General features: G+C 35.9%; 1 pseudogene; it reads right to left on the reverse strand.

Annotated features, from left to right (window-relative positions):
• Positions 1-15,555: 15,555 nt before the first annotated feature.
• Positions 15,556-15,654, reverse strand: LOC138840526 (U6 spliceosomal RNA; annotated as a pseudogene).
• Positions 15,655-20,806: the final 5,152 nt, after the last annotated feature.

Here is a 20,806-nt window from a genome sequence, read left to right on the forward strand (position 1 = left end):
CCAAGTTGTAAAGTTCATTTCCAACATGTTATCTTGTGAGTATTGCTGTTGGATTGTTTCACCCTTTGTCCTTTGTCTCACCATTTTATCATTTGCCTTCTCCTCCATAATTCAGATAAATATCTATACCAATGTTTGACAATAAATGTACTCACTACTTTATGTAACCCCTCTGTACATCACCTTGACAATAAAATTAAATTAAAAAAATAAAAAAATTAAATCACAATTTCAATAAAACTATTAACCAAGAAAGTTTCCTAATGTTAGAATATTTTTGCTCTCTAAAGACAGTTCCATCATATTGATGATATATGGTATTGGTATAGCATTTTATTTGCACACTATCATTTAAATCCTATTCTAATAATATACACACACACACACACACACACACACACACACACACACACACATATGTGTCATGGGGACATATATACCTATGTCAGTCATGAGGCCTGAACTCTGGGCCTGGGTGCTGTCCGGCTCTTCAGCTCCAGGCTAGGACTCTACCACTTGAGCCATAGCACCACTTCTGGCTTTTTCTGCTTATGTGGTGCTGAGGAATCAAATCCAGGGCCTCATGCATGCAAGGCAAGCACTCTACCACTGAGTTACCTTCCCAGCTCTCTAATAATATATTTATTATTATTATTATTGTCATCATTTTAGGTGGGGTAAATGACACTCAGAGAACTAATATAGCTTGTTTAATGTCATATCCTAAGTAACAGCAGAGTTGGGTTTTCAGCCTAATTTGTGGTTAATGTTCCATCCTACGTACATCAATTATGTTAGTCTCACAGCTCTTGATGGGAACAAATTCTGAAAAGGGACTTGAAAAACTGGGCAAATCCACTAATATGTGTGCTATATAGATGAAATAGTAATATCTAAATGTGACATTCATAAAATACTTACCTTATTGAAAATTAACAAGGAAAATTGAATATTTTAGACAGGCATTCATAGGAAGGAATTGTGGGAGTCATATTCTGCCATCTAGCAATTTGGGTAAACCTATTTAGTTATCTCAGATTCATAGAGCCAAAGGCTAGCTATCTTCTTCCATGAAAACATATCTCTCTTCATTCTACTTCACTTTATTCTGAAAAGTATTTTGTAGTCACAGTGACTTTGATTGGCATCCAAGTAACTGTTTGCGCACCCCCCTTCCCCTGCCCAGCCCCAGCGTTTGAGAATTCATCAGATTTAAATTACACTGTAGCTAGATTGATATTGCTAGTCACAGCTCCTTTTTGTAGTATTTCTAACGTTAAAAGCATGGCTGGTTATAGAAACAAATCATCATCATTATTATTAATATATTCATATTATTTTATAAAGTATTCCAACCTTACCCTTTATGCAAAGGTATAGCCATTCATTAGAATTCTTAAATTTATCCTCATTTCCCCCTTAAAACAAAATTCAACTGCATCAAATACTGATAGTATGCAGTGAAAATCTATATCTTTTTTTTCCGATTTCCAATCTGTGCTCACAGAGAGTATGTAGCTTGCTATCTGTCAACACAAGGATTGTGGATTAATTGAGCCATAAATTAAATGTAGAGGTACTAAGTCTAAGTTAATGGTAAAGGGTATATATCTATGGATTTCAAATCTTTTGGGCTGAATGTTTTAAATGAAATATCTGTGATGTTCAGTATAAAGAACAGAGAAAATTGTAGTTACTCTTGTTGAAGCTGTTTGCAGTGTATCTTCAGAGCTCAACTTATTCAATAACTCAGTAGAATCTCCAAGAGCCTTACTGGTTAGTTTAAAATTTCAAGTGAGCCAGGTGTCATTGGCTTATGCATGTAATACTACTTATTTAGAAAGCTGATATCTGAGGATTGTGGTTCTGATCCATCCAGGGCAGAAAAGTGCACAAGAGTCCATCTACAATTGACCAGCAAAAAGCTGAACTAGGGGAAAGGCTCAAGTGGTAGAGCACGTACTGTGAACAACTAAGCTTATTGAAATATGAGGCACTGAATTCAAGATGGATTATCAGCAAAAAACAGAAAACAAAAACAAAACCAACACTACCACTACAAGAAACGAAATCTCCAACAATATGGAATCAATACAGAACACACTGTAATGGAGATAAGGCTAAAAACTATGCTTAAGGATGGAACTGGGGGAAGGAATACTGACAATGAAACTAAGAAGTGAGGTGATGTGTATGTAAGCCGGGGTAGAGGTGAGACCCATAGAGATAATGAAAACTACTTCTTGGGAAGTAGAAGCTAAGGATAGGAAATACTTTAAATATTTCAAGATCAATCAGAAAAGCTGGTTGGGAAGAGAGAGAAAGGAAGGTCATTAGATGTTAGAAACCAGAAGATTCCTTAAAACCTAAGAATCAGACCAAAACAAGTCAGAAATGGTATACATAGGTGGAGAGAGAAGATACAATGTAGCATAGGGTGGTACTGACCTCAAGTTGAGAATTTATGTAAATAAACAAGTGATAGACTACAGGAACAAATACCCATCATGGAAAAACATTTAAATGAGATTATAAAAACAGCCCTGCTGTTTAGAAAATGAGAATCTACAATGTGCAGTGTGGTGGTACCTAATGAAATGCCAAGTCCTACAAGGTTGTAAAGACAAAATTGTCCTTGAAATAAAATCATTTCTATACTAGACAGGATAGGGTTAATTAAATGAAGTATGCTGAGGATTGTTTCTTGTGGAGAGGGGACCATCTGACAAAATATGCTCTATGCACACACCCCCTTCTTTCTTGATGCCCTTTCCCAGGGAGCTTGAAATAGCTATGTTGAGAAGCTAGACCCAGAGTTTTCACATTCATATAAAAAGTGAGACCCCAAATGCCTGCTTTGATAGTGATTACAGAGTATTTGCATAACTCAGTATTGAAATATGTATGGACTCCGTTCCTTTGAAATCCCCAAGTTGTGGATTTTTTTGTGACTGTTCCATGGCTCAGGTTTTATTTTAAAATTTCTTTGCTTTACTAAGGCATTGTCTCAAACATGGAATTTCAAAGAAATGTTGTTTAGATATTCTGTTCAGAGTATTTCAGTGCTATATTTTGTGGTGAAAGGAAGAAAGGTTTTACAGTCAGATGTATGCTTATCTGTCACTTAGGCAAACTAACTCATCTAACATCAGATTGTGTGTGTGTGTGTGTGTGTGTGTGTGTGTGTGTGTGTGTGTGTGACATCAGATTGTGTGTGTGTGTGTGTGTGTGTGTGTGTGTGTGTGTGTGTGTGTGTGTGTGTGTGTGTGTGTGTGTGTGTGTGTGTTGGTAACATGGATTGAATTCATGCTCTTGTTTGGCTTGCTTGCTTACTCATGCCTGATGCCTACTATTTGAGCCACATCTTCACACTAGCTTTTTTATGGTCAAGTGAATGCAAGCTTCAAAAGTTCATTGGATTTTCTAGAGGAGTAGGGAATCCAAGGTAATAGTGATTCTGTCACCATATGTTGGGAGCAGTGGTCTAAGTGACTGGCCAATAAGATGCTCCACAAACATCTGTCAGTGGCTGCAGATAGGATTAATTAAGAAATCAGAAATGGGGGCTGGGAAGGTGGCTCAGTGGTAGAGCGCTTGCCTTGCATGCTTGAGGCCCTGGGTTCGATTCCTCAGCACCACATAAGCAAAAAGAAAAAAAGCCGGAAGTGACGCTGTGGCTCAAGTGGTAGAGCACTACCCTTGAGCTGAAGAGCTGAGGGACAGCACCCAGGCCCAGGGTTCAGGCCCCACAATCGGACCCCCTCCCCCAAAAAAGAAAAGAAATCAGAAATCAAGGATTAACTTTGCTCACTGCCCTGATACCCTATTCCCTATGGGGATTGAAGACCTTTTGCTCTCCCTCATTTATCTGAAAAGGAAATTGAATGTTATGAAATTTCCAAAAAGAAAGTTATATACAATGTTATACCTGATCAAGAAGAGGACAAGGTAGAAGACCAGTGGCTGGTAATTAGCTAGGTCTAGGAACAAACATGTTCTTAAATGTCAGCCAAAATTATTCTATGTCAAGCCACAATGGAAAGTGGCTAGGGCCATGGAAGTTATCAATGTAGTATTTAAGAAATAATACTATGAAAAAGATACTTAAAAATATCTTGGACAAAAGAAGGCCACCCAGGGAGCAGCTCAGTGGAGAGTGGGGCTAGAGATAAAGCAAGTTAGACTTCACAATTCTTTCAGAACCACTTCTGTAATTCTGACATGCTGTCATGAGTTGCCTTTGACAACTTTTTCTTAGATGTGATTATGCCTTCAGCAATCATGTAGTCCATTGGAAAGAATTGGACAATACCTAAATAACATATTAGAAGATTTATAGTTTGCCTTCCAGGCCAGAATGCTATTTTCCCAATTAAATTTGCTGTCAAATAGAAATAATCATATACGGTTTGGTTTAATGGCTGCTCTGGTACTCCAAGGGGAACCTACATTTTAAAATTAAAATGACAGAATTTCTAGCATCAATGATAGGTCAGTGATGTTTGTTGACTAGCGACATAAAACTTCCTTGAAGGGCTGTATTAAAATGTGAATTTTCTGATAACCAGATTAAGTAATTCACAATACCACAGGGCAACAACATGAGAATCAGAATCTTAATTTAAAATACATCTACCAAATACTTATGCACAAGTTTAAGAACTACTGATGCATGAAGTCATTGACTCTCAGTTTTGTTCAGTCTGGTCTTGAAACAGGAAAAATGTGAGCAGATTAAATAGAGTCATTTCATGTTGTACAGAGTGTGCATATGAAGAAACTTAACCAGAGTTACTCAACCAAAAGTGAGTGTGTGTAACCTGGCTGCCATTAGATAAAACCCAAAATTCTAGATGCTTCGTAACAGTATTTATGTATCTATAAGTTCCAGAATGGTATTTTATTTTTAATGTTCTGGTTTTAGTTAATCTAAGTTTCATTAAACAGAACTCCTGTGAACACAGACTGGGTAGTGGCGTTTCTTCACCTTTATAGCAGATATAATGAAGGAGAAACTGAGGAAATGAACTACAGATGTATTCTCTTCTATAATCTGAAGTTGTAGGAAACAACTGAGAATAGGCACTAAATTGCACAGAAAAAGGGACATCTAAATCATACCCAATTGCTAAATAATGGAAACATTGACCTCTAGATACCTATGATTGATCTCACAATAATAGTGAAGAACAAAAACTGCCATTATCATAAAGGTGATTTAGGGATAGAAGTCTGACCTTTCTATATTCTGCAAACGTTACATTATTAAAGACCCAGTGAATTATGATTCTACTGAAGTGAAACAGTGGTATTTCTGAGTTTTTTCTGCCAAAGAAAATGCTTAATCCTGTAATTTGTTTTTCTATGAAATCTAATAGATGGGCTAACAGAAAAGCATAAAAATATCAAATATTAAGTAGCATAACTCTGATAGTGATAATGAAATATTTCTAGAACAACAAAAAATCCAAAAGTCATTTTACTTTGATATTAATCCTATATATATATATATATATATATATATATATATATATATATATATATTTTTTTTTTTTTTTTTGTCGGTCGTGGGGCTTGAACTCTGGGCCTGGGCGCTGTCCCTCAGCTCTTCAGCTCAAGGCGAGCGCTCTACCACTTGAGCTACAGCACCACTTCCAATCCTATATATATATTTAAGCTTTATCCAACTGCCGCTTGGGTGGCGATTGATGGGATACAATGTTAGGTTATTGTTTTGAAGCGGTTTTCTGGCAGATCAGCCAACAATTATTTACAAACATCTTTAGTAGGCTCATTATTTTCACATACATCATGATAGGTTTGCCACAAATTGTTCCTTTTGGATTTTTTTCCTTAAAAGCAAAGAGATACCACAGACATTAGCTTTGCCTCTATGGCACTGAATCGTGTTTAATGGTATCAACAATTCAATCCAATTGGATTCTTGGCAAATATTAAAACGATCTCAATCCTTTTTCACACACTGTGTTCAGTTAGTAGAATTTTACCTGCCAGCATTCTGATTTTGTGGTTGATTTGTACATGAAAACACAGTCTATAGTATTTGAAAAGTGTCCCTTAACAAAGTAGTTCAAGCTACATAACTTCAATTGAATTATTCGTCACTCTCTACAAGCTAAATTATAAACAGGAGAAAACCTCGCTTGACACATTCAACTCAAGCATTGAACTCCCAGACAATATCAACCCTAATAAAATATGAGGCTAGATAAACACAGTATGAGAGGATCATTTTGAGGACTGTTCAAGTGTCAGAAGGTGCTTTTTATTGCTATTGAGATTTCAAGGCAGAATAGAAGCTAATAGTCTGGTAGTTATCTTAAGGTAGGTGTGACTTCAGGGTCATACATAAATAAAGATGATTACCATCTGCACACCCTGAGACAATATAGTCCTTCAAGTTAGAAAATTGCCATTATACTCATTCGAAAAGGTTTTATTACAGATCAATAAACAGGAGGGAAAGGAAAGCTGGTATATCAGGTTCTGTGAGGCAGAAGGAAAGGAATATTGTTGTATTTAATTGTGTCATTTGTGTTGTGTTTGGCTTCACATTTACATTCAGTTAATCATCATTTGTTTCTTAAGGAAGCTTTAGGTATCACTTCATAACTCTCTCTTCAATCTACTTATTCAAATGGCATTTCGGTGGTTAATGAGCTAACTGCAGTGGTCTCCTGTGAGGTAATAGCAATAAAGTTAAAAGGAGGGAATCATGAATCACAAGCTTTGTTCATGGGCTATGGTTTTTTTCTCTGGTGCTAGCCTTAAGATGCTAATTAATGACCATTTCACCAATTAACTAGATAGACTGCTCAGCTCAGCATAGGACCTAGCTTGTGCCTCTTTAGTTTTAGGGTACTTTGGGTTAATATCAGTCTGACTACTGTACACTATATGTATCTGCTTCTTTATTTGCTCTAGTAGAATAAAAGGAATATGTAGCAAAGCATGAATATAGGATAGAGAAAAAGAAGGCATAGGAAAGGAAAATAAAGCTGCTCACTGCCAAGGCCACGTTTATAGTTAGTAGGCAACATAGGGATAATTGGGGAGTTGGCAACCTATGTGAATATGACAATGAGTCTGTGAAAAAATATATCCTACAATCTTGAAACACTGGGCCTCTAAAAATATATTGTTAAAAGAAAAATAGGAATGTGGCATAGTAACTTTAACACTATATTTTCACCTCATATCTTGCCCACAACTTCTGGAAATTCCAGAGGGTTGTGGCCCAGTTAGCCATGACCTACTACAGGGGACATTAAAAAATGAGGAAGTGTTTATTTTGTTCTCATGGTAGAGCCAGAACTGCATTATACAGAGGAGAAATGTGGGAGATAAAGTAATAAGAAAAGCACAGTTCTTATTACAATTTTATGTATATATTTGTGTATGTAGCTATGTGTGTATATATATGCATTATGTATATATAATACAATATAGATATTTATAATACAATATTCAATATATACAATATACAATACAAATATATATTTTTATGTGTGTGGATGTGAAAGAGAATGATAAACAATGGTCATTTTTCTTACAACATTTAAGACCATTACAAAATATCTTAATCAACCTACATTTTGATTCTTTTTTTTCTTTTTTTCTTTTTTTTGGTTTAAAATTTTTTTTTATTGTGAAAATACTGTACATAGGGGTTACAATTACATGGGCAAGATAATGAGTACATTTCTTATCAAGCATTGTAGCCTCCTCCTTTGTTTCCCCTTCCCATCCCTTCCTATCCTCGCCCCCCCAACCATCCTCCCCCCTACCCCCTATTTTGATTCTTATATATTCCTATGTCATGTTAGTCCAGAGGTTGACTGCTATCTGTTTGATTATCTATAGCAATACAGCCTTCTTTAATTCTAGAAGTTAGCAATAAGTATTCAGACAGCTGATTTAAAAAGCCCAAACTTGCTTGTGTAGGGCTCAAATCTAGTTTCCTTGAGTACCAAGTTCTCTTTCTGACTATTCACCCCAATTATACTTCCCTCTGTCACATGATACTGAAAATATCAGTAATATATGGAATATTTTTGTTCTTATATTTCAAAAATGTTACTTTATTTCTTAAACAATTCTGTTATAAAATGCAAAATTGTGTGCCTCAGCTTTTTTGTGAACTTCATTAAAATAGAAATTCAGTGGAAGAAGAGATTAATTAGAATAAGTTGTTTCTGGGTCTTTTCTGACTCTGTCACTCGAATGTAAACTCCACAAGAATATATTATTTTTCTTTATCATTATATTCCTAGAGCCTAAAATTAAAACCTGGTAAATAGTAGGAGCTCAATAAATAGAACGATTTAGAAAAAAATAACCTAGTAAGTGTCTTATAATCAATAAACCAGACTTTTAACCCTAATGTTTCTAAAGGTATTTACTTGGATAGGTTTACTGTATATAGGATGAGTAATTGATATAAATACAAAAGTTAAAGTGTATTAGGTCCTTCAGGAAATGCACACTGACTTATACAGTCTATAAATTAGTGGATATAATGTTACAGCCAAAGATCACTGGGAATACACCTAGAGCTGAATAAGCTGAATTTAATATAAACTGCTGTGAAAGTGGGCACAAATCATGGCAAAGCATTGGATTTAGTATAGAATTTGGGCTTTGGTTTAATGATTTGGGGAAGGAACCAAGGAAGCAGGAATTCACTCTGCATTTGGGTGCTGTCAGGTAATGAAGACAATGCTATGATTGTGCATCTCAATAATCATGATCTAGTGAGATGGCTTAGAAAAGGAGGCCTTAATTAGTAAAGTAGAAGTGGTCATATTAGTCAATTTAAGGAGATATTTGTTGTTTGTTGTTTGGACAATAATCATGATTTTCTTTGTCCTTGAACAGAAATCTTGAATGGCCTTATTTTTCTCACTTCACTGTGACCTCAGAGTGACTTTGTCTAATGTTGGTATTTATGTCCTATAGAAAAGCAGCATAACCTAGCTCTGAATAATACTGAAGTCTAGTATCAGACCTATTTCTAAATGTCTGCAGCATATTATTTTCTTTCTCAGTAGCAAAAGCATGGAAGCAGGAAGTGGCTCATATCATGCATACACTCTTTTTTCTTAAAATTGGTCATGCATCAGGCACTCATTTTCTACTTAAACTAAAAGAGAGTTCTTTTTAGATATTTGTTTATTATCTTTAGTTGTTCAAAGGAGTTGAGATGTTATCCCTTTCAACATTCTCATCCATCCCTCCCCTACCCACCCCTTCCTTCACTCTTAATTTTGTAGGATATACATTAGAATTAACCCCACCCCATATAGTGGATTTTTAAAATTGAGTTATTTTATTTATTTATTTATTTTCAGAGCTGGAGACTGAATTAAGAGACTTGCACTAGCCAGGCAAGTGCTTAAAAGAGAGTCTTGCTCAGAGGATTTTGCCAGTGTATGATCTTGATATTGCTGATTCATTTTCGCTCTTTACAGGGTCAAGAGATACCGACAGATGCTACAATATTTTGTTCCACTATCTGTGTTATCTAATTTGATTTTTGAAGTGGATTAATAGAATAGTTCAATATAGCCCTCTTCCCACTCTGTGTCCCAATTTTTACTATTCTTCTCCATTGTTTTTGCATGAAAAAGATATAAACACTTTCCATTCTGCACACTGGGCTCCCTCCCACTGAGCACAAACTAATTGCCATATTTACCTAGACAGTTTCTGCTGCTACAGTTATAAAGACTATTAGAGCTCACTAAGAATTCATTCTGAGTAATGTATTAGGCCAAGTTCTACCTTTCTGATCATTTAGGAGCATCCTCCCCTTTGTTATAGATAATTAATATCATTTGACCACCTGCACAACATTCTAAGCTGGTGAGTAAAGAGTTAGAAGGAACAATTAATTTATACTAGGTAAGACATTCCAGGTCTTTTAAAATGTTGGTATTTGGACAATGATTAATTAAGACTACAGAAAATATATCCAGTGGTACAACTTCTTTCTGTTTCTTTAATGTTCCATGGTTTTGGGACCATTGTATAACTTCACTGTGTTATCCTCCTATCATGCCTGAGCTATACAAAGCTAGGTGCTTTTTGTTTTAACCTTAGGGATTCTTCTGGCTCTTATGGACAAAGAATGAAAATTTTCATAAAGTTCTCAAACATAATTGAGCCTTAAGAAGATTTATAGCAGTGGAGAGAAGATGGATGAGATGATAGAGTCACTGAAAGACACAGACTTCATCTTACAAAGAAGTTGATTTGCATAGGAGTAAGCCAAATTGTCTCTATCGTAGCTTCTGAATAACACTCAGTCTTCACTTTTCATCACAATATAGACATAAGCCAATGAGAATGTTGACTCAATTGCTTCGTTATTTTTATCTACTTCATCATACTATTAAAATAAATTCAGGCTGGACACCAGCGGTTCATCCTTGTAAAATCCTTGCTACTCCGGAGACTGAGATCCCAGGATCATATTTCAAAACTAGGTTGGGAAGGAAATTCTGTGAGTCTCTTATCTCCAATTAGGCACTGAAAACACTGAAAGTATGTCTCTAGTACTATAGTGCTAACTTTGAGAGGAATAAAGCTCAGGGACAGTACTCAGGTTCTGAGTTCAAGCCTTGGGACTGGTCCCAAACAGATTCAGGAAAAATCATAAAAATAGTATGTATTATTCCTTTTCACTTGTCCTTTGAATGCCATCTTTGTATTCCATAGATCTCATCCCCGTTCCTGAATGCCTTCACTTGCCCTTAAAAGTATCACACACAAGTGCAATGCATACACATGCACATAAACACACCCTCTGTGTCTATGCTTGAAATCTGGATCAGTTCAAGGTTTCTTTCTCATTTATAAATGGATCTTTTCAAAATTCCCTGACAACTAATTAAAAATTAATTTATTTCAATGCTAATAAGGAAATGTGTGTTTGCCATTTGTAGATACTGCCTTTTAGTGTACGTCACTCACATTGTTTTATCCCAAAAGAATAATGCTGATGGTGGAATTCAAGAACTTTGGTAAATTTGACATAAGAAATACCTTTCATTTGAGGAGGCTTCCTGATACCCTAATATAATATAATATAACACTTAGACTTCTACAGACTACAGCCAAAAAAGTAAGCCACTTCATATGTATATTATGACCTCCAAGAACCAATACCATTGGATTACCTTAAAAGTCAGCAGAAAAATGATCAGGCAGAGTAATGATTCCTTCTATGTGTAAACTTAGCTTGCCCATGGAGTCCTCAGATATTTGGTCAAGTGTGATTCTGGTTATATCTGTGAGGATGTGTTTGGAAGAAATAAGCATTTGAATTTGTAGATTGCATGAAGCAAATTGCCCTCTCTAGTGTGAGTCAGTTTCATCTATCAATTAAAAACTGGGATAAGACAAAAAGGTTCAGTAAGAGTGAACACCTTTTGCTTGATGATGAGATAAGACATTGTTTTTGGCCTTTGAATTTGGACTGAAACATGGGATCTTTTTGGGCCTTGAGCCTGCCAGTTCTTTAGACCAGAAGTTACACTATTTTCTTGATTCTCAGGCTTCAGTCTCTAATCGAAACTACACACTGGCTCTGTGGGTCCCCAGATTGCAGCTATAATTCCAGCTACTTTGTCTCTGTCTCCGTGACTGTTTGTCCCTTTTCCTATAAGTATTATTTCTTTGAAGCACCTTGACTAATGCAGAGAATCCTCTCAGTAAATTTTAAGACATAAAAGGAATTCAGTCAAAATATTTAACCTCTGTGCCATATTTATTTCAACTTTGATTGAATTAACTGCCCAATTTAATTAAATTCTAATTGCTTTGGTCAAATATCAGATTTATTATGGCATAACAACAGGAAGATCAACTAAACTAATTATTTAAATCAAAACACTGTTAATCTCAATGCTTATTAATTCACTAAAAACTTTCCTCTGATGGACAAGACACTCAAGCATAAACAAGTATTTTGAATTGTCTGTTGTGGAAAGGAGTTATAATCTAGCTAAGTTAGGTTACTTAAGAAAACTACACCAGTGGAAATAAAATGGAAACATTTACTTTTATGAGTAATCAAACCAAGCAAATCAAATTATGTAACTGTGTCTATGTTTCATCAAATCCTTGGTAGGTTTTATCTGTCTCTCACTTTGATTCATTTTAAACTATTTGACTTTTTATTTTGTCAGAATTAAGTAAAACTTTTCAAAATTTCATAAAAATACACACTTAGAATGGGCTGGACTTTTCAGTGTCCATTTGACACAGAACCATAGACTGAGGTGATACAGACATATGGGAGTCTTTGAACCTGTAAGGTGGTCAAAGGAAATAATTACATGACTGAAACAACTAGTATTATAAATACTACTGTCTATACTGGAGGAAGTATCAGCTAAATAGAATCTACCCAAGAAGATAGTATATAATCAAGTTGCTTGGTTGGTCACCACTCACTGCCAGTATAAAACCAAATATACAAAGCAACATATAAGAACAAGTAATAAAAGAGAAAAATGGTTACAACTTCTTACCTGATCTCAAAAGATTTTATTCATAAGAAGAGGATCCCATATCCTGAAGAAACATTAATTCAATTCATGTTCTACTCCTTTGAGGATTAGAGTATAAATTGTTTCCCCATTGCCTGGCTCCTGCACTGAATAAATTTCAAAGACATTTTCCCTCAAAGACAAGCAAATTAAGATTTTTGCTTCTCCTTCAAAAGCTAGCCATGTCACTCTGGCCCAGAATGGTTTTAGAATGCTGTAGGTAGACTACAAAAAGAAAAACAAAGCAAAATAAAACAAAACAAAAATACCAACTTTTCCCCCAAGAGTCTTGGGTACAGTGAAAAAGCTATTGGATGTATAATATGGTGAAAAACAATTCAGTTGCAGACTGTACAAATGCAGTCCTGCAGTTTTCTACTTTGAAAATTCCCATGGCTAATGCCTAGGCTGACATCACTCTATCATCTTGCATTCCATCCAGTGGTGTAACTATACTATAGCCCAGTATTTTTCACACTGTGGGCTACAGCCCATTAATGAGTCCTGAAATAAATTTAGTAGGAAAAGACACATCCCATCTTCTTCTCCTTTTTCTTTTGCTTCTTGTAATTTTTAGCAAAATAGAATGGAAAATATTACAGTGCATCACCCATGATAATGGCAATGTTACTTTATGAAACTCTTATTTTAGTTGGATGATAATAGTGTATATATGTGTCTCTATGTATCTACATATTATCTGTATGCATCTTAATAGAAGGCCTGTGTAATGTGTGTGTTTACATTAGATCAAGAAATTAACTATATTTCTTCTTGCCCATCTAATTGTAAGCCCTCTGTACAGTATTTTCACAATAAAAATAAATAAAAATTAAAAAATTAAATGATTGATATCAACAAAAAGTGAGACCTTTTATTAAAAGTAGACTGATATTTGTAATTATGGCAGTACTGATGATTTTTCATTAAATTCCTTAATACTCCAAAGAACAGCTTATCTTTGTAAAATATAAAAAAAGAAATTAACTATATTTCTTACTGATGGCCACAGTTAAAAAATGTTTAAAAAACACTTCTCTAATTATTCAAGCATCTATTTTACAGTTACAAAGCTTTAAATTCTGGAAGTATACTCAGGGTTGAAGGTGGGAGGGAGATTGATGGAGTGATCTTCCCAGGCAGCAAGAGGAGTTATTTCTCTGACATTTTTGAATTGCCAATTCATGTTAATAATCAAAAGAAGAATGACTAAAGTCAGTGTTATTTCTGTTTTAAAATTATTTATTGATGATGAACTTCCTTAGTGCCTGATGTATGGTAGGCGTGCAACAATTACTTTTAAGTGAATAAATCTAAGACTCCTTTAGGCTTTTTACCAATAATACCATAATTTGACTTATATTAATATTGTGATTAACAAAGACTTTCAATCCTTTGCATGTGAATTTTAGGGAGGTTTTCTCTTATTTTTGCTTTTGTTCACTTACTTTGCAAATCCACCTAAGCATTTTCTTTAATTTTGCTTTGGTGATTCAGGTTACTTGTGTCTGAATGGATAAGTTGTATCTTAATTTGGTCTTTTCTTTTCTGGCTTTAGAAATTCCAGTGTGAAAAATGAAACAATAGCAACAATAAAATTTAAAGAATCACAGACAATAAAACAAAATGTTTTCTATGCCTTTTTCTCTGCTTGACCCAGAATCAAAGAAAATCAAGAGGAATGTACTTAAAAATGATGTTCATTTTTTGTACATTTTTATTGTGAAAATACTGTACAGAGGGGTTACAGTTACATGAGCAAGGTAATGAGTATATTTCCTATTGAGCATTGTTGCCTCCTCCTTTGTTTTTCCCCTACCATCCTTCCCTCCCACCTCCACAACTACCCCCTCTCCCCTTCCAAAGTTGTAAAGTTCGTTTTCAACATAGTGACTTTACACCTCATTGTTACAATGGGTCAACCTGTATCCCTATTTAAGCCTTTCCCCCCACTTCCACTCCCTAAATTAGAGAAATATATATATACAAGATTCAGGGCACCAACATCATATATATGAAAACAGGTTATACCATGGGGGAGGCTCATATAAAGAAACAAAAAAAAATCACATAGTACATTATAAATACATTAGAAATAACAGCAAGAAACAAAAAAATAGGTGTCCCTCTCATGGGGTTCATTTCGCTTAACATCATCTTCTATGGCCAATAATAGCTTTTGACCTTTTCTACTTGTCCTACACATGTACTAGTTATTGCAAATAAGGAAAACCATGGGACCTATGTTTCCTTGGGCCTGGCTTACTTCACTTAATATATTTTTTTCCAAGGCTTTCCATTTCCTAACAAATGGGGCAGTGTCATTCTTTCTGATGGAGGCATAGAATTGTTTCCATATCTTAGCTATGGCAAATAATGCTGCAATAAACATAGAAACATAGTTGTGCTGGTAGCCTTAGTATGGCCTTTTTTTGTGATCGCTTGGGTAAATGCCCCAAAGTGGGATTGCTGGGTCATAGGGGAGCTCTATGTAGAGTCTTTTGAGGAACCTCCATATTGCTTTTCAAAGTGGTTGAACAAGTTTACACTCCCACCAACAATGCAATAGGGTTCCCTTCTGGCCACATCCCCTCCAGCATTAGAGTTCTTGATTCTAACTGGGGTGAGGTGGAATCTCAATGTGGTTTTGATTTGCATTTCTTTTATGGCTAGAAAGGTTGAGTATTTCTTCATGTGTGTATTGGCCATCCTTCTTTCCTCTTCAGAGAAGTTTCTCTTTAAGTCTTTAAGCCCGCTTATTTATTGGGTAGTTGTTTCTTTGAGGATTTGTTGTTGGGGGATTAAATTTTTTGAGTTCCAAGTATATTTTACATATAAGACCCTTGTCCATTGTATGGCTAGTGAAGCTCTTCTCCCAATCTGTGGGCTTTCTATTGATCTTGCTAGCTATGTCCTTTGCCATGCAGAAGCTCTGCAGCTTCATGCAATCCCATTTGTACAACCTTTCTTTGATTTGTTGAAAAATATGGAATGCTTCACAAATTTGCATGTCATGTAGGTGCCATGCTAATCTTCTCTGTATCGTTCCTTTAAGTATACATGCTGCCGAAGTGAGCACAAAATATTCAGTGTTGGGCCATTTGGGCTTCTATAATGAAAATACCATAAGTGGAGTAACCTATAAACAATAGCAATGCATTTCTTGGTATTTTCTAGAGTATAAGAAGTTTAAAATTAATATGCCAACAGATTTAATGACTAGTAAGGGTTTGAATCCCAGGCTGCAATCTTTGCCATAATCTCATATGGCAGAAAAGGTAAGTGAGATGTCTAGATTCTCTTTTATAAGGGCACTGATCTCATTGGTGATGGCCCCATAATCATAACCTAATCACCTCTCAAAGACCTTCACTTTCTAGTTCTATTATTTTGGGGGTTAGGATTTCTACATATGGATTTTGAGATAAGAGACTCATTCAGATCATATTGGTCAGATATTTTGCATTTAATGCATTAATTTTTGAATGGATAGTTTTATTTGCTGTGTATAAGGTAGATTTTCAAGGTTTCAAGATGACATTTTAATCCCTAACTTTTACTCCCAATGTACCCCCTCAGTTAAGAAAGGTTTAGCACAACTTAGTTACTGATTTACAGAGTCAATCTTTTTACTAAGAAATCAATGGTAAGTGCTACTGAAGGGGATTAAAAGGGTACAGGTGTGTTCCGTGCATCACAGAAGAAATCGGAAAGTGATTGAGAGGAAAATGCTGAGAATACTGCCAGGCATTTAAAAAAACAACTGATTTGAACTACTAAGATCATGATGGCATGTAATTCCTAACTTCTCTCTATTCTCATCTATTGACTTGATCAACTTGCTGATTTTTTTTATAGCATGGGGATTGAACTCAAGGTTTCACATTTGCTACGTAGATGGTCTATTATTTGAACCATGCACTAAGCCCTTTCACTTTTATTTTATTTTTCACATAAAGCCTCATACTATTGCCTGGACTGGCCTTAGATATCAGTCCTCCTCCTCTCACTCTAGAGCAGCTGTGATTACAGATGTGAACAACTATACTTATTTTCTTCTGTTTTGTCAAACTTTCAGCCATACAAATCTCTTACAATTATTGTATGTCACCCTCCATTTTCTTTCATGTCTGATAAGTGGATTAAATCTAAGCTTGCTGTCAAATAGAACTAGGCTCCAATTCTTCTTTTGGTTGTTACTGGGTCATTTGCCTTAACCATAAAGTCTTGTGAAGTTTGTATGCAGAGAGGTTAGTCAAATGACACTTTCACATATAAAATGAAAATATTATGGGATATATTTTAACTCTGAAAGTACAAAAACAATTTTATTATTTTTGTTTAGCTTATAAAGGGATTGTAATTCAGCAGGTCAATTTATAAGTACAATGCATCTTGAACACTTTCATCAATCTCCCTCATCTCTCCCAACCCTTTGTATCCTGTCAAGTTACCTGGATTCATTTAACCATTTGTACATTGAATAGTATAACCTTACTCATCTACCTTTCAACTCTCCATTTGTCCATTCTTTCTTCTTCCTGTGTGGACATCCCCTACTCCTGACAACATATTTCAGTTTCTCGTTAAACTATGTTAGTTGTTTGAAGGAGTTTTAGCATTGTAATTATTTATACCATATTTTATTCAATATGTTTATGTATATATGCATATGATACCATATCTGTTTTCATATATATTTATAATTTAGAACTAACTTCCACATATGAAAGAAAATATGTGCCTTTTTCTGTCTGAGCCTGACTTACTTTGCTTAAACTTCACTTAACATAATTTTTTCCAGACCTATATATTTCCCTTATTGAAAATGACAAAATATTCTTCTTCCTGATGGATGAGTAAAATACATTGTGTGTGTGTGTGTGTGTGTGTGTGAATCACATATACCATGGGTGATGGTGGATATGTTAATTTGTGACAATAATTACAAAGTATTTGTATAAAAATCAGCATACTATACACTTTGAGCATCTATAATTATATTTGTCAAATATTTATAAATAATACTTAGAAATCTTTCCTATCTTATTTTTCATTTTCTCTCTTAAGGTCTTTAATTTTGTACCTTTTTCTCCACTGCTACTACTACCATTCACCTCATACTTGGAATACTAAGTTAATGTGATTTTTAAACTTTTTTCTTACTCCAGCATAACTGATGATGATGGTACATTTTTACCAACTCATCAGTCATGTGATTCCTCATGGCAAGCATTACAACCTGGACATGTTTTTAAAAAAGCATTCGTCAGAATCTAAAAAAGTATTTTGTCATCAGTGTATATTATATGTACAAAAGAATCTCATTATGATGCTTTTATGCACACAAATAATTTACTTTAAAAATAGATGCCAGTGGGTACCAGTGGTTCAAGCTTGTAATCCCTACTCTGGAGGCTGAGATGAAGAGTTCAAAGCTAACCTGGGCAGGAAAGTCCATGAGACTCTTATCTCCAATTAACCATCAGAAAAACAGGAGTGGTGCTGTGGCTCAAAGTGGTAGAGCCTTACATTATGTTTCACTACTATAGACATGCTGCCCACATCTTACATTGAGAATCACAGTAAACTGGTGCTGACAGCTCAATCCTGTAATCCTAGCTACTTGAGGATCATGGTTTGAAGTCATCCCAGGCAGGAATTACTGTGAGACTCTTACCTCCAATTAAGCACACACACACACACACACACACACACACACACACACACACACACACACACACACACACACACACACACACACGCCACATACACAAAACCAGAAGTGGAGCTGTGTGGCTCAAGTGGTAAGAGACCTAGTTTTGAGTAAACAAAGCTTAGGGATGGCACCCAATCTCTGAGTTCAAGCACCAGGACTGCCCTGTTCCAAAGAAAAAATAAGCACAGTATGCTTTTCTTGACTCCAGGAAACTCCATAATTTCATTTTGTTCTCTGTGTAAAAACAGCTAACAATGATTGATGCATGTATAGAACTTTATAATATCAGAATGCTTTCATACATATAGTATCATTTAGTTCCCCATAACATAGCATATGATAAAAGTTGTTATTCACATTTCCCTGATAAGGAAATGAGCTCAGAAGACTTAGATTATTTGACAAAGCTCATATAATAAATACACGGTGAGTTAAATTTCAATCCCAGATAATTCTAGCCACAAAATAAGTTATTCTTGGATTTCAAATGCTTGTCTTCACGGGTGGTCTTGGCTTCTTGGCTCCCTTAACCTTTCATGTATTTCTCATGTCACACACATTGGTTGAATAAAGGCACTGAACTCTAATGGCTCCAAGACTGTTCAGTCTGTACAATATCACTGACCTACAAAGTCTGTCAGAGTGTTCCTTCACAATAGGGATGCCTTTATTTCTCTCTTCTCCCATAACTTCAAGTTCTCCATGCTTCAAGGCTTAAGTCAGGTTCAATAGCTGGGAAATCTATGAAGGATTTAGTTCTGTTTATCATTCTTGTTGACTTCCTTAAGCATTTATTGTTTGTACTGTATATATGAATGTTTTATTACAAAATGTTCTTTATAGTAATTGTTTCACAGAAATTTACTTACTAGATTGAAGATTCTTTGGTGACATGTAGTATGCTGTATATATGATTGTACTATTGAATTCAAGTGGGACAAAGTTTATTAAAATAGCTGGATGTTAGTGTCTCATGCTTGTAATCCTAATCTGAGGATTATGGTTCAAAGCCAGTCTGGACAGGAAAGTCCATGTGACTTTTATTCCAATTAAGCACCAAAAAGCCAGAAGCGGAGTTATGGCTCAAGTGGGAAAGTGCTAGCCTTTAGAAAAATAAAAGCTCAGGGACAGTAGACAGGTCCTGAGTTCAAGCCCCTGGACTGGTACAAAAGTTGATGACAATAAAATTTAAATAACTGGAGTCCAGAGGAAGGTGGCAGAGAAGCTGGGGACTAAACAAGCTCTTGCATAGAAACCAGTTTTAGTGTGTCTGCTTTGACTCTGAAAGGAGAAGGCAACAATGCTTGATAAGAAATGTACTCATTATCTTGCCCATGTAATTGTAACCCCTCTGTATGGTATTTTCACAATAAAAAAAAAGAAACCAGTTTTAGTGTTCCAGTGAATAGTCCAAGACTAGAGAGTCACACCAAGTGTGGCATCATAGTATAGACAGTTTGCCCAGAGGAAAAATTCAGACAGTTGGTTAAATAGACAGATTAGAGCACTCAACAGTGTCGGTGGCAGCGGTGGTAGCTGCTGCCATGGCTGCAATATCAACAGAGAGAACCCAGAACAAAGGCAACAGAGGCAGTGTATAAGCGGATTCTACTCTACAGCAAGAACTAACAAGGAGCAGAAATATTCATCATGCTTACCACAGAGTCACGGACCTTGGATGGGCCGGAAACCAAGGGAAAGTTGGGAGTACCCCACCAGAACTCCTCACTCCTTCTCATGGACTAGCAGTGGGAAGGTAGCCCCTCCCCCACCACTGAATAAGAACACCATCTTGGATACTGACAAAAACCAGGACAGTGCAGCTATCTCATAACTCAGGACTTGGAAGAAGACAATAGGACACACTCAACAGGTCAAAGGAACCTGACTTGCAGGGCTCAGCTCCACCCCCAGAGAAAGTTTCCCTTACCAGGCAAAGGGAGCTCTTCCCATGGAAGAGTGACTTTCTTCACTGGGTAAACAGAGCCAGAGGCTGCCCCACCCCACTGCAGCACAGGCAGCAGACCCAGCTGCAGGAGGGTAAAAGAAAAACAATTGGAAACTCAGTAGACATAAATTCTGAGAATGGCTCCTGGCTGGGCTTTATGAGTGTCTCAGGAGCTAGCCCCTCAGGGAAAAGTTACTAATTGCTGACAGGCCTCAACCCTACCCCAATCTAGCCCCATCATAGCAACTCCAGGCTAAAGGTAACAGCTATCTCCCTCTTTTTTGAAACTCAAAGCAGATCACCCTCCCACTGAACTAGCCTGGGAGGAGGATCATAAAGTCCCTTGTAAGTCAGAGCTTCATTCTGCCTGCTCAAACAAACTTATTTAAGAAACCAGTCAAGCCACAGGCAAACTAAACACTACAAGCAAACCAGAGACTCCACCAAGAGACTGGTTATGGACACAGAGGAGACACAAGATTCCCCTACTTGCAAAAATATCGAAGCACAATTTTTTCTACCTAATTTTTTGAAATTATTTAAAAAATTTTGTTTTCTAATTTT

This window comes from Dipodomys merriami, unplaced genomic scaffold (assembly GCF_024711535.1).
Source record: "Dipodomys merriami isolate MVZ:Mamm:240054 unplaced genomic scaffold, mDipMer1.0.p SCAF_3, whole genome shotgun sequence".
NCBI classification, from domain to species: Eukaryota; Metazoa; Chordata; class Mammalia; order Rodentia; family Heteromyidae; genus Dipodomys; species Dipodomys merriami.